The 15913-nt window shown below is 43.8% G+C and overlaps 1 long non-coding RNA gene across 2 annotated transcripts in view; it reads left to right on the forward strand.

The window, feature by feature from the left end:
- The window catches only part of LOC125992362 (uncharacterized), a 31223-nt gene extending 18659 nt beyond the window's left edge, over positions 1–12564 (forward strand). For both annotated transcript variants that reach the window (XR_007489585.2, XR_007489586.2), the window contains exon 8: positions 10223–12564. This is a non-coding gene — a long non-coding RNA (uncharacterized lncRNA). The remainder of the gene's footprint in view (positions 1–10222) is intronic.
- Positions 12565–15913: the final 3349 nt, after the last annotated feature.

Here is a 15913-nt window from a genome sequence, read left to right on the forward strand (position 1 = left end):
TTGCACACAACAAACACTTTTATGTTTTTGTGTTTGCACACAATGCCGCTTTGCCAAGGGAAAAAAAATGAGTTGGTAAAAAAAAAAAAAAGGAAGTTTTGCGGCTTTTAAAAGTTACTTCAAAGTTCTTGCTGATAACAATGCATATGATTTGAGTGTACAAATAGGCATTAATTTTCTCCCTTGTGACCATTTTGTCCAGCAACGATATGGGCTGTTGATTTCAAATATTTTTCAGCCTCATATAAGTGAATAAAGTGGGTATGACAGGCCTATTTGCGATTTTTTTTCTTAGCTGTAATGGATTACCGCTTTAATTGCATGCAACAAGCCTGCAGCGGGCCATTAAACATAGTAAATTATTTCCAAAGCTAGTTTGAAAAATGGCAAAAACTTTCACCATTCTACCGACGTTGATACCCCGCCTCCTCCGGCTGCCGTAGTTTGTCAAATGAAGGCAGCCATTACAAAGCGGAACAGCGGCGCTAACTTGTTTTAGCCTAAGTGTAAACCGACACGCTTAATGAAATGGAATTCTTAAACACCCCGGCGGAGTAATAACGCGTCCCTCCCCAGAGATGGAGCTTAAATTATAGGAAGCAACCCCGACAGAGAAAAGTGACATAGAAGCACATGCGGAATGAGCTTATTATCCATGTTACTGTCAACACAGCACAGCCCGGCTGTCAGTGATCACAACAGACGTGTGTGTTATATACGACAACGCCGTTAGAGGCACCGGAGCCTGATAAGAGGAATGATCCATACTGGTGATGAAACCAGACAGGTGAGATGGAGAGGAAAAAAAAAGGGAGGGGTCGAGGAGCAGCTGTTTGCGGGAGAATGTAGACAAATGGAAGGATGGAAGGGTGATGCAAGACTGACACGTCAGGTGGAAACAAAAGGGGGGGATGTAGAAGTAAGCAAGAATAATGTTGTGGTGCTTTGGATGGAAGAGAAACGGGGGGGAGGGAGGTGAGACGGCGGGATGAAGGGGCGCTGGGTATTATCCGCCATCGATTTACTCCAGTCAGGGTTGGCCGGACGGCTAATGAAGTGTGGGATCTTGGGGCTGCCGTGTGCGCTTGTCTGTGCCTTATAGCGTTTTGGTGGCATGATGCGGTACCTGTGGCGAGGTGTATCACGTGTGTGTCTGACAAGCAGATGCAAACCACCACATTTGGTGCATGTATTAGAATAGAATAATAGATTTAGAATAATAATTTTGATAATTTGATTGTAAGGAATTAAGCCACAAGGGGGCAGTATGATACAATTGTGTCACGAAGACACAAATGAAGAAGAGTTTCACAATCTACACTGCACTAATATTAGTTATTCTTTACAGAGGATAAATAATACGTCCGTGATGGTGTTTTAAATGGTGGGTTAGCATTAGGCTAACTAGAAAAAGGCACATTTTAGCAAATTTGTTTTTCAAACATTTAAATCAACACCTTTTTAATTACAGGGCCAAAGTTTGACTCTGGCTATGCAAATTCTCGAGTAATCAAGTCCAAAACAATTAACCCTCATCCACCACAGCGTTTTCTTAATTTGCCACCAAATTAGAACAGCATCCCTCTTGAGAGCCACAAATTCCCAATTACCCGAAAGTCCCAAGTAAGAAACAAAAGGTAGAGAAGGGAAATCCCCCCCCCCCACCTCCCCAAACATCTCGCTTCCATCCCAACGTAGCTCCTCCATTCCTCATGTTGCCTCTCATCTCACATCCCCTTTTCCCTGGCCTCCACCCACTTCTCTCTCGGTCTAATCCTGTGCTCGACATGCTCCCTCTTTGTTCTGCGACCCTGACAAGCCATCTCATTCCCCTGCTCCGAGGACAGTCCCGGTGTGCTCGGGATAATGGAATGAAATGCTGGTGTGATAAAGCCCCAAGGATCTGGGGAGAAAACACGGGAGTGTGTCAAGCAGGGTGATAACACTCTATTCTCCCGCACGTCTATCCGAGAAGCAGGGATTACAATTTTACAAGCGGGCTTTTGCTTATTTGCCGCCCCTTGTGCCAGGTTTACACAGGGAGGTGTCACAGCTATGGCAGAATACTCTCGTATCTGTCTCGGGCTAAGACCTTTATTAATTTTGACGCCGGCTGCCTCGTGTTGGTGGACAGGCAATTTAAAGTCGCCATAGCGAAAGCTAACTGCTCCCAATGGAGGCGAGAACTCTGGAGGTGGTGGAGCTGGATAGTCTCTGTCATGTATTGTGTGGTAGATATCAAAATCCATAGCTCTGCTCGCTTGTGCTGTCACATTGGCTACAACTAGTGGTTTTATGATTAAATCGTCAGCATATTTCTGGCACACCCATGAGACCAATTACTGCAGTTCTGGTCCTATAGATTAATATTGGCAATGCACCAATACGACTTTTTTGAGCACAATTACATACATTTAAGTACCGATATTTGGTAATGGCATATGTCTTGTAGTTTTGATGATTATCAAGCTTGTACTGAATATGACTTAAGTCTCACTTGACTATCGCGCTTAGTTTACTCTTGGTAAAAAGAAAAAGAGGTTAAATTCATTTTTCAATTTGTTATTATTTAACAACATTAATAAATTGAATTTAATTTGCTATTTTGTATTAAGCAACAAGCATTAAACCAATGAACAAGCTTTTCCTTGGTGAGCTACGTAAGATGGCCCCCGGGCCTTGAGTTTGACACCATTGGCCTATGGCACTTTTGCTTATGTGCTATTATTTAGTTTTGCTGCTCTAAGATATGTGTTAGCTAAAATATATTTGCAATTGTTATTTTTCCAAGGGATTTTAGATAGATTTTTTTCGACCAATACCAGTGTGAGTACTTTTAGCTCCTGAGTAGTCATTGATACCGATACCAAGTACCGACACCACTCGTATTCTTGATCCATGCATCTCTGTAAGATTCAATATTATTAAACAGATTAGCCAGTAACTTGGACTGAACCGAGTGTAGTGCCCAATTCGGCTGGTATATGTATTTTATGTCTGGCATCTCAAAAAGCCTCCCCAATAATAATTTGTCCAAACTGTGAGCTGGACTTTCTGTCTTTGTAACCAGGATCAATAGAAATGATTGTTGTCGCCTTCAAACAATTTTAAACTCAAGAGAAAAGTTGACCAAAGGTCCAACTTAAAGGTTTTATAGCTCACATGGTTTTGTGCTATCACACGGCCGGCCATCCACCTACTCTTGACCTCAATCTGTTAGCCATCCACACGGACAGAAAAGGCGGAGGGATTCCCGCTTTCAATCTCAGCTGCCACTTGGCCTCGCGGCTTCACCTCCGCCCATCAAACCAAAACATTCAACGAACTGACCTTGGCCACAAAAAGAGGATAACTAGAGGAGAAAGGTGTGGGCTACCTCACGGGAGAACCTCCCACCCTATAAATAGAAAAGGTGGCAATTAAGTGCCAATGTAATCGTCCCCGCGGTAAACCAGCCCTGAAAAAAAATCCACCCTCATATCTCCGAGACTTTATTCACCCGACTTCCTCATCATCGCTGGCTATTGGCTTAATTACGCCTCCGCCATCCCAGATAAGAGAGTGATAGCCTTATCACCACGGCTCATTTCCAGATCCATGAAATTAATAAAGTCCACCTCCCATCTCAGTTATGGGGGCAAACTTATATGAGCTGTCAATTCGGAAGTAGTACTTGCAAAGAAACACAAAGGGAAATTCTTCCCTGGTCCATTTCAGACATCTTTCGGAAAAATTACATCGGGGGTATAATTTTAGGTGAGTTTTTTTTTTTTTTGTGGCTCATTTGTCAGGCGCTCAGCAGTTATTAATTTCATTTCCGTAACTACTTCATTTTCCTTAATATGCACCTAGGGAGAACTGCTAATTTGCAGTCCTGGACTTTGTCGAAATTCTTTGTAAAATATGAAATATTGTGACAAAGCCCAGCCCGGGTTGTAAACTCCCAACACCTGACTGACTCCTCACCTAATCAAACAAAAGTGGACACTGAGCTGCTTTCCAGCCAAATCCACCGCCAGCACCCCCACTCAAGTCCTCCAATTCTCCATGTTGGCTCCTGTAATCAGCGGGGAGACAGCTGGTTTCACCACGCTGTTCCACCTGCCGGCTCCTCTGAGTAAACGGCTGTGCTTCACCGACCAAATCCACTCCAAACCTCTCTCGGAGTCACACTCCAGCACACAGTTCTCTCGCACATCGATTTCGGGGGGGGGGGGGGGGGGGGGGGGAAGGCTGGATGACGGGCGGGCACCCGTCACTGTAACGATGTTGGCAGAGGAATGAGACGAGCTCCCGTGAGCTTTGGGCCTGTCATTTATTTCTAAATGACGGCAGATGGTGGGCTTGGCGCTTGCACCATTCTCTCCGTGTCCCACGATGCACTTCTTTGATGGATGTGGTGAGCGGGAACGCCGTTGAGGAGACTGAGGCACATCTGCGCCGGTTGATAACGGGGGGCAAAGTGTGTCTGGGCTTTCTGGCCGTACACATAATGTTCATTCCCACTGACCGCTTGAGGACTCTATTCTAGTTGATTTGCTTCTGGAGCTTTGTTATGCAGACCTGCATTGACATGAACATCCAGGCCTGATGTTGCTCCCTCTTTTGTTTCCATGGCAGGACTGCTCAGAAAATCTGAATCACCTAAAAATATCCACATTGAATGACGCAAATACGTACCTTTAAAGGTATTTGCCAATTTTTAACTCCACAATGGCAGTTCCACGCTTGCGTACGATTTGTACCAAGTCCTCTGACTCATCCATCCTTCACTGAAAAAATAAACTGACACAATAGGCTTCACACCTTCAGGTCCAAAGGCACATTAAATTGAGCAATCACTGCCAAACAACACCCTTGCAAAGGTCATGTCAGCGTCATCATCCTAATCGTCGGCCACCGTCACTTTGGGTGATTTAGGGTTGCAGTAAAAAGCATCACGAAGCGCCCAAGCGCATCCGTGCCCATAAACGTAACCGAGGCAACAGGGGTTGTCGGGGGCCGCCCGCCGCCGTTGCATCTTTGGGATTCTCCGCGTGGCGCTGCACGGTGTCAAGTCAGGCGTTAAGAGTCGATTTAGCCGCGGCATTGGGGAGGCTCACACATTAGCGGCAAGGAAATGGGAGCCAGCGAATACTTAGTGGATGATTGGCTCCGCAATAACACAACAACCCCCCACCCCCCCTTTGGCAGCCCGTCAAGCGGATGCCGTTACAAACAGGCGGCCATTAGCAGGCGGGGCAGCTTGGCGAAGCATGTCGCTGTTTCACGCCTTTACGCCACGGGGATGTTTTATGTCATCCATGATCATTTTTGGGGACGGCACACAATCAGGTGACAAAGTTAAAGATAAGTCTGAGCAAGGCCACTTTGATTTTACTACAAAGATAATTGCATTGGGCATGTCCGTTTTGTCGTTACATCTGGTCAGTGGTGCTTTTAATTAAACAGTAAACATATCTTAGTATATATGTAAATATATTTGCTCCAGTTTCTTCGTCTTGTCAAATCCAACTAAGCTCAACGACTACAAAATACCAGCAGTGATTTTGTAACCACATACGGTTTATATTTTGACTTTATCAATTAACATTGGCCGTTCTTGATTTGATTTGTTAGCGTTGATGATACATCTGACTTTGCGCATCCCTGCGCAGCCACTCTCAACCCACCGTGGCACAGAGGTGAAATTTCCAATGCTGTCAGGTGGAAATTGCATTTACCTAATGCTAATTTGTTTTCCCAATTATGTCTGTGGAGAATTGTAATTACTTCCTGGATTGCGTACCCTGGGAATGTGTTCCGCCATGTTGCGAGTGTTGCTTTCATGCGTAGGACTTCAGTGTTATGATTTGCTTTCTGGGCATAAGTAATCGAGTATGAGAATTATTTTTGCTCATGTGCGAAGCCAGAACGTTACAAAGCTACTGCTGTGAGTAATTAATACAATATATTATAATTTATAAGTTATATTCCAGTACTTAGCCCAACAAACCGTGTCAGCGGTTGCGCGTGTGTTGTAATTGTCTCATTCTAATACGAATGGCTTTGCATTGCTTTAATTGATGGCCCTCCATGTTGAATACAAGGAGCTTTGTATGTTGATATCAGAAGCCGCGGCGTGTGACAAAGTGTTGATAATCAACAACCTGAGGTGAGTACGTGTCGGATGGAGGCATCGACCAACTAGCATGCGAGTCTTTTCTGTACAGCTCATGAAATGATGCAAAAACCCCTGGGGAGCTTTTATAACTTTAACACACATCGTGCCCCCCCCCCCCCCCCCTCTTTATGACTGGCACGTCATTAGCAGAACGCCACGCTCGTGCAACGCTTGCCAGACAGGCCAAGCCACAGGCTGCATGCTAATTGTAGAGGCGTAGCCGGCGTGCGATGACCTTGTATGGTAAAAGGAAGGAGGCAGATAAGTGGTTTTGTTTAGCGTCTGGTGGGCAGGGGGGCCTCTTTGCGCTCAAACCGCCTTTGTCTTGACCTTGGGCGGCAAAGTCGGCGCACTCGAGATCATAAAGCCGGCGCCTCATTAAAAAATATGAAGCAATGTAGTGTGTATAATGGCTAATAGACACATCACATCACATTATATAATGCCCATGTAATGAGCAGAGCATCGTTGCGGCTATCACAACATATCTTTTTTTGCCGCACGCCATTAGGTCCGAGTCATATAACGCCAAATTTATACATTCACCTTTCAAAGCAATAATTTACCTCATGGCTGCTGTATAATAGATGTGAGGTCATCTTTTCAAAGGGCACGCAATTTCCACTAAACAGGAAAAGCCGCTTCATAATCCAGATAAAGCGGCAGGGTACCATTTTTAGACCCGCGGTGCACAATCTCGACTCTTTGACGCGTCGAGCGTGTCGGGGTTTATCTGTAATTTTATCAGAACCTCTCCAGTCCCCAATAGCGCGACCTTTTTGGCAGCACGCTCGCTCTTTATGCTCGCCTCTGACAGGTTTTCCTCGCGCAGCTAAACCGTAAAATCCTCAGATTAACGTCCAATCAATGACAAAGCACGTACGGATGTGAGAAAGACGAGGCAGATGCAGAAGTCTTCGATAAAAGGTCAAACGTAGCTACAGTGAGTGACGGGTGGCGGTACGCTTCGAATTACATTTTTGCAATGGTTGACAGGTAAAATATAGCGTGCCACCGCTTAAACAAACAAAATAAAGTCAGCGCGTTTAGAGAGCAAGGGCAAGCTGATAAACTGTCGCTTTTTTGCGCCATTAGTTCTTCACTGACACGCGTTGATAAAAATACCTCGTCTCCATCTGTCCTCATTAAAAAGTCGTCATATTAAAAACAATCATTTCAGACCTTAGCTGATGAGCATTTTATTGCCTTCGGGAAAATGTTGGAGTCAATACGAGAGAGACGGTGTGAGAGAGATAAAAAGAAACCTTCAACAGATAATAAAATAAGCTTTTTCTATTGATTTTTTTCGTAGACAGAGATATTTTTGGGGTAATTTAGCCACCTTACAGAAACATGATTATGTTTAGTCAATATGGCTGTTGAACAAAGCTAGCATTAGCAGTTGCCACAATAGCTTTGTTGAACAGAGCTAGCATTAGCTGTAGCCACAATTTTGCTCACTGTGGTTTAATGACCATCACTGGAAAAACTAGACACAGTTGGAAGGGGCTTGCTGAATTCTTTTTTTTTTTTTTTATCTTCAATCAGCTGTATCTAGATTGTAGTCAGAAGGGTTCCGCCATTTTAAATTAAACACAAATTTGTGACATAGATATTGTGATTTTCTGTTACAATCCATATTTACTTAATGTTTTGTCATCATAAACTACCTCAAACACGTGATGTTTTCTCTTGGAAAGTTTCCGAGACTTGGTAGTAAGTCAGTCCGCCCCGCGGGCTTGAAAGTTTTAATCTGCATGCAAAAGAGTCTGATTCACTTTTGACTTGTTGACATGCTGCTTCCTCAAATGCCAGGAGGAAGGTTTGCCTCTATGTGGGAGGTGAATCAATCCATCAATGCGATAAAAGTTGCTTCTTCAACAACTCCAATGTAGACAAAAGTTACGATCTTAAATCAAATGTGTTCCAGAAGATTCTGCCTGGTGTTCAGGTTGCTGATTGGCCATTCATTTGTTAATCCTTCACTGGTGCTTCCACCAAAATAAAAGACCTTAAAATGTCAAGGGCACAAGGTTTTTAGTTTAAATGGACGCCCATTGATTCACAATAAACGACGCTATTAGCTAAGGTAGCACTTATGTTCGGGTTTTCGAAAACCAGATGCCGTACGCAGGCATGTTGAGCCTTTTTAAAAGCCCCTCGGTTTAAGTGCAAATGCTTTTGTTGCACATGATGCCATAATGCTACTTTAATGCCGCCATATGCCGCTGTTTGCAGGCTCCGACTCTGATTAAATCACTCGCCTGTATCGTGATGGAGGGGGTAAAAAGTCGAGCTGATTAATTAATTGCATTTTCCGCCCAAGTGGAGTAAAACTAAAAATAACAGCGTAGCTAATCCGTGAATAGAAGCAAGAGTGCGGCACAATCGCTAATCTATGAAGGCGGGAAAAGCTTGAATAATGAGAGGAAATGAAGCCAATTTCACATGTGCAAAGCGACACACAAACAGGCACCTCGCGGGAATACGCCGAGACACCTGATTGGCCCCGGGGGACTCGATATCTCTGATTTAATTTCAGATAGCGAGTAAGCATATCCCGTTACAAGCCATTACAAGGGTTTAATGCTAGCTTCTGTTTATATCGATGTACGTCTTGAGAGTTAGCCATTCAAGAAATGACATATTTTTTGAGTATAAGGTGCATCTTTTAATATTCTCAAAAATTTAGTAAAGTTGTACGGTAATTAAGATTTTTCATATAAGAGAGAAAGAATATAGAAAAGTCCCTTTGTTGGCTGAGTTCTATTTTGGCTTTGATATTTAAGCACAAAACTTCCCACTGTGACAAATGAACAGCGGCGTCCTACACTGTGGGCTGCTTGCAATCCACATCCAAAAACCGCCGCTATTGATCATTCCACAACCTGCTGGGAGGAAATGGGGAACGCAAAAAATGCACCAGTCAAAACAGGAACTATTAAACGTTGCCGAAGCACGAGGGGGCGGGAAAAGCGGGTAGCTTTAGGAGAAAATGATATTGCCGTAATACAGGTTGAAAATGTACATTCGGTGGGTGGAAGAATGCTCATTTGCAACTTTTCATACGCTGGCCACTTGGAACAGTTTTTGAGGTGTAATATAGGCCTGCCAAATCAGCAGTAGCCCCATTACTCATCCCCCTCTGTGCTGTCTCCTGACTGGGTGGGGTAGGGGGGGGGGCTCCAGCGCTAATGCAGATTACAGCGATATATGAGGGCTATTTTGTTCGCCGCAGGGTGGAAACCATCCCAGGCAACCCCATCCTTCTCCTGATGCGCCACCTTACATCTGTTCAACCCACCCACCTATTCCAACTAAGCCCATGTGGAGATCCATCATAGCCTACTTCCTATCAGATCTAAATGCGTGTATTGTCCATCAATTATGCATCATGTGTATTAAAAATTGGGTCGACTTGTCAACTCGCTCGCTCCCTCAACTGCGGATACAACCACTGGGACTGTAACGAAATGTGACTCCGCCGCCTAGCATCTTTTAGGACCACTACTGTGGTGCAAATCCGCCATTTTGAGGTCTTTCAAGGTGTCTTCTGTCTCGATCCAGGTTTGTCCTCATCTGACGACTAAATAGCTCATTCATCATGTGATTGGGCTTTTACGTCTTGACTTTTGAGCGATCTGCCTCTCAAACAGCCGCTCGGTCCGGCAGAGCAATCCATCATCCTTCAATGGGGATGTCACAGCTCATTGTGTGAGGTGTTCAAAGCCGCTAGCTTGGCTCGCCCCGTCTTTTTTCGAGATGATAACGTCAAAGCTAAACTTGCACCCGACCGAGGTATTCTTTGAGTTGTCACTGATTTCAAACGTTGGCGAGGGTTTCCAGCGGAGTCGATACAACAAGTAGTTGCTGCTTAACAAGGGATATAATTAGTCGGCGGGTAATGGCGGTTTTGAAACTGTTAGCCATGGGTTTATCTCTGAAGTCGCAGTTTGAGCTCTGCGCCAAAAAGGCGTTACAGAGTTGTCTCACATTCACAGCTTGTCTTGAACACTAAGAAGGTCTTAACTGTTGTGTTTCTTTTTGTCGTTGTCACAGGATCCACCAGGATGGGACTTTGGCTGCCTCACATGAAGCTTGAACGTGGTCCTCTTGAGTTCTTTTAGTCTTTTTAGTCAGATCATCTTGACCAGATACCCAAATAGTTTGATAAATCCAAATCACTTTCCAGCACACTTCTTCCCTCCCGTCTTCTGAGGGCCTCGCCGTGGCCGCTCTCCCGCGTGCCGACCCCCACCGCCGTCTCCCCCAACCCCCTGCGCAGCGCAGTCGCATTATTAAACTTGTATAAGGTCATTAGCATACAAAGCAGGGAACCTACAGCGGCGCAGTCATACATATTTATCCGGACGTGCCTAGCTCGCTCTGGCGCCGTAACCCCAAAAGCGTGTCCGGCTATCTGTCGCCGGCGACGGCACATTTCGGCCACTCGCGAAGTGGATATTAGTTGAAGCATGCCCCAGTTTGAAGGGGGAGATATTTATCGGGAGGATATGCGCATTTGGGTTCATCGCCGCGCTTTGTTTCAAGCATAGCAAATGTAATTTCCACGCCAGCGTCTGATAATAAAATACATATTCATCTGCCGGCGCATATAATCAAGCAGGGACTTTGATACTACAAGTGTCACCTGTGGGTTAGCCGCGCACGAGTGGGAAAGCGGCTGCGCCTCGGCAAAATCCACTTTGCGCGCAACCACGCCATCATTGTCTTCTTGCTCTCCTGGGTAGTACCCAACCCCTTTGTTTTCCCGCTTTTTTCCCTCCCCAACCTTTTTTTCAACCTGATTGCGCAACCCCCTCCTTGTTTGTTGAATTCTCTTGCTAATAAGCCAAATCACAAAGAATATGCTTCATCTTTGGGAAATTTTTATGTAAACATTTTAGCAAGCTTGACTATATAGAGCTTCGGAATTTTTTTTTTTTTGCATTCTGTATCTTGTTGCTAGGCAGAGTCAATGGGTCTTGTTTATAGCTGCCCCAACAGCCAATGACAGCACAGGAAACAAATCAAGGGACCAGGAACAATATTTTAGAATTCTGGATATTAACACAAGCTACTGGTGGCAACTGCTTCTTCCTCCCCTCCGCCCTCTCTCTTCTTTTCCTTCCTGTGAGATTGCTGTTGTGTCTTATGGCTTTTTATTCCTACGTGATGGTCGATGGGTTCATGTAGGAGCAGAAGCCACTAAACACGCGGTGACCGCTCAGCGCGACGACCGATGATTTTTTTTTTTTTTGTATGTGCATAAGCCACAGAGAAGAGATGCCTCATTGTTTTTATGTAAAATGGTCCGGAAAAAAAGCTCGCACATGTCCAATAAGAAAAAACTTTCCACTCAATTTCCATTTCTTACATAGTTTCAATACTTTTCCCCCCCTAACTTATCCAACAGTGGCATTTATTCCCTTAAAGCTCCCCTTGAGCTGAGTTCACTTCCAAGCAATTAAGCGTAAAATTCAAATGACCTCCATCCCTGTTGGGTCTGCTTTGGCGCGTTGGGATTGAGTTTAAATGTCAACCATCTATTACCCCCCCCCCCCCCCCCTCCCCCTCCGGACAATTTGGAGAAAGCTTAAACGTGCTGTTGTCGCAAGCCAAAAAAAGCCTGAATTATGAATCCATGTATATTACACCGGTTTGACACATGCTTCCAATTGTGTGACATTACTTCTGCACCGATGCAAGTTTGGATTAATATTCAAGAAGACATTGCAATAGCTACGCTCTGCCGGGGTTTAATGATTTATTCAGCGCAGCGAGTTGTTGTGATCTAATATTCTGTGGGCGGGATGGGAAGTTTCTTTCTCTTGCATTATCGGTTTAATTTATTTTTCAGGATTCCGCTCCTACGCATTTTTTTTTTCTATTTTATACACGCGGGGGTCTGAGAGAATTCCAAAGCAGAGGCGAAAAGGGGGGGGGTCTCCTGGAAGGGAAAGGTGGGAACGCTAACATGTCTCGGGAAGTAAAAGGCGAGCGTGTTATTTGAAAACAGCAGAAAAAAGGAGATTGACTGCAGATGTCCTCGTGCTTCGCCCGCGGCCGCACGCGCCTTTCTGATCTAACGTTGAAAATGTCAAAAACAATCTGCGATATAAGACAAGCGCATTTCTACACACATACTTTTCGAAAGCTTGATCAAGTCGCGCGAGGTCACGCGACCCTCAACTTGAAACGACCGGCGACGACGTTGAAATGGAATTTTCATGTGACAAATGCAAAAGCGTGTGATGTGTTTTGTGTACAGTATCAACACCCCCGCAGGCTCCACTTTGATTTGCCTGTAATAAATAATGCTCTTTTGTGTTCTCTGCTTCATTTGTTCCCCGTTTGTAATGTCAGCGCCGTTCAATAAAACATGAACAATGCCTTTTCAACCTGCTGCATATCTCCTGTTTCATTTGTCACTCAAAACTTGGCCGTTCTGGCTTTTGTTTTTTCCTCCCCCTTCCGCACAAACGTGTGTATACGGTTCGCCGGTTGTCTTCATTCAGCAGCTTTTTTTTTTTTATATGAGAAGCACGCACAAGAAGTTTCCACGCTATTAAGACTGCATTTCAATCCGCCTGTCAACGCGATGATAGGTGCACTAAATCGACTTCAACTCGTGCCTCATTAAACAATAAAGAAGCCTTTAATCAGCACTACACGAATAGCCTGCAAAGTTGAAGCCGTGAGCCTTGAGAGGATTGTTTGAGCGCCTACACACCAGATGGACGTTTTCAGGAAGAATCGCCCTCGCCATTTTTTTTTTTTTTTTTTCTGATGAAATCAGAGGAAATCCGCAAGCGGACCACAAATTCCTCTGTTGAATAATTCTCAGTGATAGGCTTCTCCTTTGAGTGCTGGCTCCTCATTCCAATTACTGAAAGGCAAAGAGACCCTCGTGTTTGTCGGCACGCAAGTGATAATTGGATAATCCCTGAAATTTGGACCACGGCACAGAATCGGTAATTAAAACGCAAAGACGGTCAAATATTGACAGGGATGAAACCCCCGTCGACGTCATGGGTGACTCACACGAGCTGTTGGTGACGCACCCCGAGATCACCGATGTTCATATTAGTTTATCATTTGATATTGAACGCCATTTATATTGCCTATTCTCATCCATATACCTTAGCAAAAATGTTTAGCAGTCATTCCAAACACTAGTCTCAAAATTCTATTCATGCCGACAACGTACAGTGACAAGCAGAACAATTTAATGTGCCTCCACTAGATGGCAGACTATACATAACGGTGGGAAACAGTTTGGGAAAAAAAATCTGATTTAAACTAAAATTGTCATGCAAAATTGGAGTAATTTTTTTAGCATGTCATTTTTTTTTCACAACAGCTAAGTGGCAACTTTTTTGCGCAGTCACAATTGAAAACCGTACCAAAAATCCACCACCATTTTTCCACAAAACAGCCATGTTTTTGTAGAACAAGAGAAAATAATTGCCTAGCTACATAAAAAGTACATTTGACATTGACACATCAATCCTTATTAAAACAACACCAGTTATTAAAATATTGATATTTTGTGGCACTGCCATTACATCAACGACAATACAGAATCTAATGATAACAAATACTCGTTTCCCTTTCCCGAAAGAAACCCACTAACCATGAAAACGAATCGGCCTTCGTAATGACTCTCGGCCTGGAGCGCAACCATTGTGCCGGCTCGCTCCGCAGGCGTCCCGGTGTGACAGCCGCGTGCTGAGTCGCGCACATTTGTTCCACAGCTCACTTAAGAAAAGCTGCCACCGCCACACCACGCCGTGTCCACTTAATGAGACTGAAGCGTCAGCGTTCTGCCTGCAATTACAGTGCTTAGGACTCTTTAATGATATGTTAATGGCTTGGCTGTATTACCTCTCAGCTGCCCAAACAACATTAAATACCCTGTGGTTGATTAATCCGGTATCCACAAAAACATCCAATTAGAGGGAAAATGTTTGACTCCGCTCTTGCCAAACAACATGCAGCCAGGAATGATGGGCACTAAATTAAATGCGATTCGATGTTGGAGTGAAAACACAGTATGGAAGATGAGTGGGGTTTCGGTTTTTTGTTGTCATTTTACAATAAAAGTATTACAAAACCTGGCAAGGAGAGTTAGAGCAAGGAAGGACAAAAACTAAAAATCAGCCTAACGTTGAGATTTTGACTCGACCAATCGTGACAATGTTTAACGATGATGTCATCAAAAAAGGCTTCACCTTTGACCCTTACAAATGAAGTGTCCCAAGACTTTTGGCCCAATAGCGTCATGACATGAACTTCCAGAGAGTTACTCTTCTGAAGGGTACGCTGCAAAATGCGCAGCTGTTACCAACCGCCGTGGGTCACCGCGGTCAGAGCCGTGACCTCGCCGTTGCGCAACAGTCTGTCGTCCCAGCAGGCCGCTGTGTGTGTACCGCTTCAAAGTTAGACGGATGGCAAAACTACCTCGATTAGTCCACCCCCCCCTTCCTCCTCCTACTCTTCTTCTTCAGCGTTAATTACCAGAGAAGAACTCCAAGCGTCTTCGCCACCTTTCAAAGCACTTCAAAACAAAATCGTTTTTTCTCTCACCTCAACGATGCGTCAACTGCAATTAACGTGCAATGCAACCCCCCCAATGATTGCAGTCGAGCTCACGGAGTGATCCTGATTATTTATATGAAAACACCTGAAGGACCGATTCATCTTCCAGGAAGCTCCTCTAGAGAGAAGATCTTTTATATTTCGCTAAGGAAGCCAATAAAAATATACAGTATACATACGTACAAATATACTTAGAAAAATGTTTTGTCAACCATGCTTTTCATTTAATTCTAATTGTAAAGAGGCCAGAAGAGGGCGCCAGTGACTATTATCGGTGACTGGTATCGCCAATCTTTGTAAGTACTCGATACCGTGAAATATCGGTGTTACGCCATTTCTACGAATATTCATAATTGTGTGAAAGGTGTCAATAGCAAATGTAGCTTGTGCCTCCAAATACCGTAATTTCCGGACTATAAGTCGCGGTTTTTTTCATAGTTTGGGTGGGGGGGCGACTTATACTCAGGAGCGACTTATATATGTTTTTTTCACAAATTTTTACTTGATCATTAAGACATCACTTACAAGTATAGTTGACCACTTCCCATGTTATTTTTAGTATAGTTGATCACTTCACATGCTTTTATTTCTTTATCTTGAACATATTCAAAACATAAAAAATAGAGAAAACGTCAAATAAAGCAATTAACACTTTAAAGCACCATATCCAAGTCCACTGTCTGCTGTATGTACACTTGCTCCATTTTTGCTCCTCTTATATTTATTATTATTATTTATTATTATTTGTTTATTTATCATTTATTCAATACTCTTATTTATTCATTGTTAGTGCCTTCTTGGTTTTTTTTTGTGATGCTTGTATGCATATGTGTACTATCTCACCGAGGGATAGTGGAAATGTAATTTCAATCTCTTTGTGTGTCTTAGTATATAAAAAAATATATCGACGATAAAGCAGACTTTGACTTTGATAAAACAACCAAAAAAAATTATATTTTCAGACGAAACTGGATGAGGGCGCTCTAAATTTTACCGTTGGCCGTGACTCATCAACTGGGTGGGCTTAAGAAAAATGGCACCAAAAAGAAACTCATATTTTGCAGGTTACAAACTTCAAGTTGTAAAATATGCAGCTGAAAACAGTAATCGAGCAGCAGAAAGAAAGTTTGGAGAACCGTGATGTACCAA

The sequence above is a fragment of the Syngnathus scovelli genome, chromosome 22 (assembly GCF_024217435.2).
Source record: "Syngnathus scovelli strain Florida chromosome 22, RoL_Ssco_1.2, whole genome shotgun sequence".
Taxonomy (NCBI): Eukaryota; Metazoa; Chordata; class Actinopteri; order Syngnathiformes; family Syngnathidae; genus Syngnathus; species Syngnathus scovelli.